Here is an 8,002-nt window from a genome sequence, read left to right as displayed (position 1 = left end):
TGCAGGACATCCCACACGCATGGCCATGCACTCGAACGTGCACTCGGGTGAGCCTCAATAGCCACAGGCACACTTTTCCTCATCACCTTTAACTCTGCATGGAACATGTGCATCTGAGCTTGCAGTCTTTTAGCCAGTTGCAGCTTTTTGGCAGCCATCTTCTGCTGCCCCTCATACATCATATGGAAATGAGCTTGCTGGCTCTCCATCTGGGAATGTTGTTTAGCCGCTAGATACTGTTGCCCTGCATGTATCATCTGGCCCTGAGCTTGCCAGCTCAGCAACTTTTTAGTAGAGATGTGCAGGTCCGGATTTACCCAGATCTAAAAAAGGGATCTTATTGGCTATCCAGCTGTCATGTTTTAGAGCCAAAACATGTTACAGCATATAGCCAATAAGATCCCGTTTTGAGATCCAGGTAAATCCAGACCTGCAGATCTCTATTTTTTAGTAATTCCTCCATATCACCCTGCGCTTCTCCCTTAAGAGCAAACCTAGGAGGCTTAACATAATGTGCCAAGCCAGTCCAAACCGACACCTGCCTGCAAGTGCTCACCGCTGCTACACTGCATCTCTACTGGTCTGCAAGAAATCATTTTATTGGGGAAAAAACTCAAAAACTATGAAACATTAGACCAATTTTTGAGTCAATATGACAAATTTCCCCAAAAACAAACTGGTATAAAAAAAAACCTTATTTAACATTCTCTCTGTCTGCTGCTTCAACCAAACATGGATTCCTATAAGAACCAGTTCGGAGTCAAGGAGGCAAGCATTATACTCTTCAAAGCTAATGAAAATATTTATGTTTTAAGATATTTAGGAGCGTTTTTGCTATTAATTTGGATACCACATACTAATACATTTTTGCCAACTTTTTTTAAATTGCATTGCCATTAAATATTTTATATTTAGATATTGTGTTATTATATCACTTTCTCTTATAATATGTGACATTTTTTAAATTGATGAAATAAAAGTTATGTTTTGAAATCGCTCACTTCTCATTCCTTCACTTACTACCTAGTAATTTTCAAGTGTTTCAAGTGTTTCCCAAAAAAACTATTTCGTTCATCCTTTGTCTACCTTAGACGTTACTCTTTAAGTATACGTACTTGTTGAACTTTTGGGAGCACCACCAACCAAGCACCATAGTAGATTTTCTTAACCTATTGGTCTCATGTTGTTTACTGCTAAATTAAATTAAATTAAACTTCAGTTATATTTAAGCCTGTGACAACCCAACCCTACTCCATAACAATGAGGCCGACTGCTCAGAACAACTCCAATCGGACACCCTCTTTCCAACACCGGAACCTTTTGATAAATCAAAAATTAAGAAAAAATCCACATTCTTACCAGATGCAAAAATATGCCCACAAATCCAGGTTTACCAAACCCTGGTCTCACAAGACCTAGATCTCTTGCTAGCCAAACAACTACGTAAAACAAGTAACATCAATGAAGGGGAAAGGAGAGCACTTCAATAAATCTCAACTTTGCATGATACAATCGTGAAACCCTCAAACAAGGGAGGAAACGTGGTATTATGGCCACGTACCCTGTATACCCAAGAACTACAGAGACAATTAAGTGACAGAAAATGCTATTCGAAATTGATTTTCAATCCATGCGCAGAATACTTCCGGCAATACCACAATCTGATCAGATCAGCATATGACAAAAAAATCATTAGCAACAATGACCTCTAATTTTTACGAACAGAAAACCCCAAAACTCCAACACTCTATCTACTCCCTAAAATTCACAAAAATGCCAAAACACCCCCTGGTAGGCCTATCATATCAGGAATGGACAGCCTAACAGAGAAACTTAGCATCTATGTGGACCAGTTTTTAAGGAGGCATATTATAGCATTACCATCATACCTCCGCGATACGATGGATGTATTGAACAAACTGGAAAACCCGACAACGCGTGGCTGGTCTCAGTAGATGTGGAAAGCCTTTACACAAGTATCAATCATGATAAAAGTGTTGGAGCTGTCAAATATTTCCTGAATATGGATGACAATTATGATTTTAACAACTTTCTGATTAAAGCCATCAGATTCATCCTCACCAGAAATTTCTTCATATGCCAGGGCTCCCACTACCTCCAAGTACGGGGGACAGCTATGGGGACAGCTTGTGCCCCCACATATGCAAACCTGTACCTGCGGTGGTGGGAGAGGGAGGAAGTCTTCAAAGATCCCCACGCAAGATTCGTAGATAAAATACCACTATATTTGCGGTATATTGATGATATTTTGCTTTATTGGGATGGAGACAAATCACAATGACCTGAACTTAAAACTTACATTTGAAGCGAGCCAATGTCAAATCCACTTTCTCGATCTGACCATCAGTATCGATGAGACTGGCAATGTATGTACGGACATGTACAGGAAAGAAACAGCAACGAATAGTGTGTTACACACTTTCAGCACGCATTTACCCAGCACCATTAAAGCCATCCCCAAAGGGGAAATGATTAGAACAAAACAGAATTGCTCAGACCTCAAGACGTTAGAGAAAATTGCCAGTCTCATTAGAGAAAAGAGAACAAGAACTCTCCGAACGTCTGCTAGAAAGGGGATACAGCAAAAAACAAATAAAAAAATCCCGGAAGACTGTGCAGCAAATTCCCTGAGACTCGCTACTTTCCCCCAAAATATGGGCTCCAAATAAGGAAGAACCCATCCGCTTCATCTGCACATTCAATAATAATTGTAGGGATATTCATCGGGTTTTACAAAAACACTGGCAAACATTACAAACTGATGAAGATTTGAAAAATATCCTCCAAACCCAAGTTCAGGTCAGCTGCCAGTGATGGCAGGAAGTATCCCTCACATAATGCCGGACAATGAGCCATATTATTGGTGCTTCCACACCACGTGACCGCAATGGATCCAGCCATTGGCTGGACATTAAATAAAGGTCCAGACGTGGACGAAATCTTTTGGTTAGCTTGAAGAAGCTCTAGCGAAACATATCCTTATATTAGATAGGACAGATAGTAGGTTGTTGTGATGTAGGCTACAGGAAATTCTTGTCCAAATTGCTGATTTGAATTACCAGGATTATTGTCTCCATATTAGACTGACTCAGTCAGGAAACATAACATGCTCATGTCAGCAAGCTCTCCTAGAAGCTCTCCTCTCGATAGGAGAGCAATTTATACCCCTTTTACACCAAATATCCCAGATCCGACCCAGCATTTGGAAGAATGATCCAGGCCGGGTCAGATCCGGGATTTACACTGTTTACACTGCAGTGCCCACCCACATTGTAGACTGAGGCGGACATCATCTCCAAGTGCCGGGACCGCAGTGATCCCCGCCAGAAACACAGATGGCCATGGTAGGGGCAGCCCAGCACCAAGGTAAGCTGCTGAGCTGCCCCAGCCCTCGTACACCCCCAGCTGTCATCTGGGAGGTGAATGGATGCCGCACACAGGCATCCATTCACCTCCTCCACTGCTGTCTGCAGAGTATAGCAGACAGCAGCGCAGGCTGTCTGTGCCCCCCCCCCCCCCGGTCCAATGTGCAGACGCTGCGATCCGCAGGTTGCACTGCCCCAATTGATGTAAATGGGAGCTGGGTCGGATGACCCGGCCATTTACACCGCCCTCTAACCAGGTCCTAGCCATGTCCCTAGTCCCTTGTGAAGGGACACGGCGTGTCCCATTTACACCGCTGCTGACCCGAGTCTGATCCGCCGAAGACCCAGGGTTTTGCGGCTGTATAAAAAGGGGTATTACAGTGGCCTATATAGAAAAAGCTGAGATGTTCTAATATCTGTATATTTTATTTATGATATACACCAGTAGAGGTCACTCTTGCTCCTCTGTGACGTAAATCATTATATTCCTCAGCAGATACTTAAGTTGCTCTCCGTAATGTCTAGGCACAATGTCAGCAAGCTAAAATCAATGTAAATAAATACAATTGTACCCATTTCAGCACAAAGCTGCATATGGAGACAAATCCTCCTTGTTTTACAATATAAAGCCAAAAAAGGCAATTGTTACATATTGTAAGGCCAATAAAGGCCTCAGAACAAGGCAATCACATAATTAACCATTTGTGTCAGTATTCAATGATAAACTCATTATCCTCATTATGGGATTTATCCCGTATTATAAAACGCCACATCCTCCAGCCACATTTGCCCATATTTTAATCTTTAAAAACACACTCTTTAATTTTCCTTTGTGTCACCATATTTGTATGTGTATGTTTTGATTTTAAAATCTCATTTCGCTACGATAAGTGGGCACCTCCTTATCCAAATCGTATCAATAAAGATAACAGGAGCTTCCACGTTTTTAGATAAAAAATATTTTCATTGACATCCAATATCAAGTGTCTAACAGGAGTGCATCCATTAACAACTTCTTTCCTCTTTCTTCTTTTGTGATTATTGACCTCCAGTTGGTCAGGATGGCACCCCCGCTAATAATTATAAATAAATACTAAGCGTCTCCTCGCCCGTTCAATAAAGGGCATTACTCTAATCTGTGTGCAGAATTCAAAAACCCTAGTTTTTTATCTCTACTGGTCCTCAATGCCCAGCTCACTAAACTACTATGTGTTTAATCATTCTATCCAATGGCCATGTGGCATCCCCCTTCTGGCAAAACGGTAACTACAGTATGCCCCTGTTTTACAGATCATAATGGAGGGTTCAGATGGCAGCGTGGAGAGACAGCAAGTGCACCAGAGATACTAATTCTACATGCCCATCTAAAAAGGACTGTATTTGTATGTAGAGCACAAATAAAGGGCAGCTTTGGTTTTATTCCTGAATTTAGGATACACCACTTCCAAATCTGTTCCTTTTTTATTTTCTTCTACTCTTTAAGACCCTTTGGGGGAAATTTACTAAGAATACAAATACGATTTTTCGTATTCATATTCTTAATACGAATGACTGCGACTGCATACGGCTGTTTTAGCCGTATGCAAATTCGTATTCCTCAGGGGAATTTACAAAGCAGTCAAATATGACTGCTTTGTAATCCCCGATGTCATATTCATTCGTATTAGTGGCCGTATATATATAGCCACTAATACAAATTTGTATAGGCAGTCTGCACAGATTAGTCAGATCCGTGCAAGCTGCAGTATGTTTAAAAAAATGGAAAAATAAATAAATACATTTAAAAAACGGTGTGGGGTCCCCCTCCCACGGCTGTAACCAGCACCAGGCTGAAAGAGCCGGGGCTGGTTCTAAAAAATCAGAAAATTGGCCAAATAGGGGTTCCCTGTATTTTTTAAAACCAGCCCCAGGGCCGGCATTACCTAGCTTTAACCTGCTGGCTCGTTGGGCCTAGGGCTGGTTCTTAAAATACGGGGGACCCCTAGTCATTTTGTCCCCCGTATTTTGGGAACCAGCCCAGGCCCTGGGGCTGGTTTTCAAAAATACAGGGAACCCCTATTTGGCCGTTTTTTTTATTTTGTAGAACCAGCCCTGGCTCTTTTTTTATTTATTTATTTTTCTACACACTGAAGCCTGCATGGATCTGACTGATCCGTGCAGGCTAAAGCCAAATAAGCCAGGAAATTGAGGTCTATTTTCCTGGCGTATCTAGCCGGCAATTATCGGCAGTTTGCCGATAATTAGCGGCCGTATTTTAGTAAAATAAATTTTAAAAGGTAAATTAGGAATCACCATTCTTTTGAATGGTGATTCCTATTCATATTTCCCGATGGCGTATACATTCGTATTTGTAAATACAAATACGAATGTGCCATAAATACGAATACCAATATGCATATTTTTGCCATAGTTAATGCCAAAAATACGAATACGGCTAAAAAATTGTATTTTACTATGAAAATATGAATTTTTTAGCCGTATTTGCCTTAGTAAATTTACCCCTTTGTGTTAATTTCATTATTTCAACTTCAGATAACAGAAAATCTCAGCAGCAGAGTTTAGTGAGTAAACCTAGTATCCTCAAACAAAATTGACAAAAGCTTTTCTTTAATGGAATATACTAAATTATAGAGATTAAACTTCTCCTTGTTCTAGGTGCACTCTAAATGCAATACATCTGACAGGGGAGCCAGAATAGCAGAACTGTCTGCACTCATCTTACAGAGAAGTATTGGAACAGAAGTATATACTAAAAAGAAGTATGGGGACAATCTGAACTTATAAGAGGTCAACGGAAGTGAAGAAGTGAAATAAACAACAGTGCAACTCTGAGGAACTGAGGAATTTGTCTGTAATATAAGGAAATATCATGGTTTAAACTAGTTTATGGTAAAATGTAATTTGTAAGATTTTGGGAAGCACATTATCACATGCTGAATTTTAAAGGTGGTGTGAATATGATATTTTCAAATGAATTTACAAAGGGAAATTAAAATTTTCATGCAAATATAATAAAATTAGGCATATTGAAACACATATGCCTCAATACCACAATTTGGGCCAGATGTATCAATCTTCTAAGAGTGATAACCAACCAGACAATCAGCTCCTACCTGTCATTTTTCAAACCCAGTCTGTAATATGGAAGTGAGGAGCTGATTGGCTGCCTGTTTATCACTCTCCATTTTATCACTTTTTGATGCTTGATACATTTGGGCCTCTGAGAGCCATGTGTGCTGCACCTGGAGACTCTTCCAGCACTCCTGGTTCCTTCTCAGTGCCAGGAATCGTGTGGTGCTGGATAGGGTTACTTACACTCAGGTATGGCCAACATTCCTCTTCTGAAACTTGTGAGGAATAATACCATCTTAACATGGAGGCCAAAGCTTGGTAAATCTGACAATATGGCTACCCCTATAGTAGGGATGGGGATCCTTTGGCCCTCCAGCTTTTGTTTAATTGGTTAGCGGTCAGGTCTGAATTAGGCCCTGTGACAGTTATAGATATGTATATATACCTGCTGCAGTCCCTCTTTGTTACATTAAGGGAACCCTTAATATCCGTGGGAGCCTCATCCACAAAAAAAGGGCTTTTCTGGAGATATCTCACCAATATTCTTTTTAATATATGCTCGTCCATCATGTTTCTCAATTTTTTTTGTTTAGCTTGTCCTAATGCTACATTTGTATTTTGATTTCACATTCCTTTATTAAATGTCTCCTTACAAGTCCATTTGACCCCTTATTATCTCTGCTTCTGATCTGTGGAGGCGGGTTCCCTACATACATTTCTTCTCATTGCCATTCTCCATGTAGTACGATGCAGGCGATCCTCTGCTTGCTTGGATGACATCACATGATGTCAGAGCCCACCCTCATTTCCGAGAAAACCATGCAGCAGAAAAGAAAGCACTGGGCTACTTTCCTGCTGTGAACAGAGGAGGTCATTTGATTGTGAGCATGGGCGTCGTGTGCAGGTCTGAATCAGGCCCATAAGTGGAGGCCCTTATAAATGTCTACTGATACTATATAAGAATGAGAGAAACCACCCACAGTCATGTATCTGCTCCACCATGCAACTATATGGTCTATTCTGCATTATACTTTAAGTAGCCCCAAAGACAAATTTTACTGTACAGTACACATGTTAAATCGGCCCTGATCTTATATCTGATTATATAATATGATAACACTTTTCACTTTTCCAGCTTGCCAAATTATTATTCTCACAACTCATTCCTCAGCCCTGTGAGGTACTCTAGTCATAACGACCTCACTGGAAATGAGTAGCTCATGGATAGATCATGGCATTACTTGGGTTGGTAAGTATGGTATGGTCTAATTTGTCATGATTTGAAATTTGGAATGTATATAAGTAGAAAAAAGCACAGACACAGTATCATTAACATCTAGACCTGTAGGTTTCCATGAGATATCCTTTCAGTCATTTGCTGCAAAGACTCATCATGTCCTGATCCCTGACCCATCTCCAGTAAATACTATTCATTCACTATATGACCAGCAAATACCACAGCAGTGGTTCACAACCCTGGTCCTCAGTACCCCCAACAGTTCAGATTTTCCAGGTCACCTGGCAGGTGCATGTTTTGTTCATAT

Source organism: Crinia signifera, chromosome 2, assembly GCF_055691185.1.
Source record: "Crinia signifera chromosome 2, ASM5569118v1, whole genome shotgun sequence".
Taxonomy (NCBI): domain Eukaryota; kingdom Metazoa; phylum Chordata; class Amphibia; order Anura; family Myobatrachidae; genus Crinia; species Crinia signifera.
The sequence above is the reverse complement of the archived record's forward strand: the minus strand, read 5'-3'. Positions refer to the sequence as shown.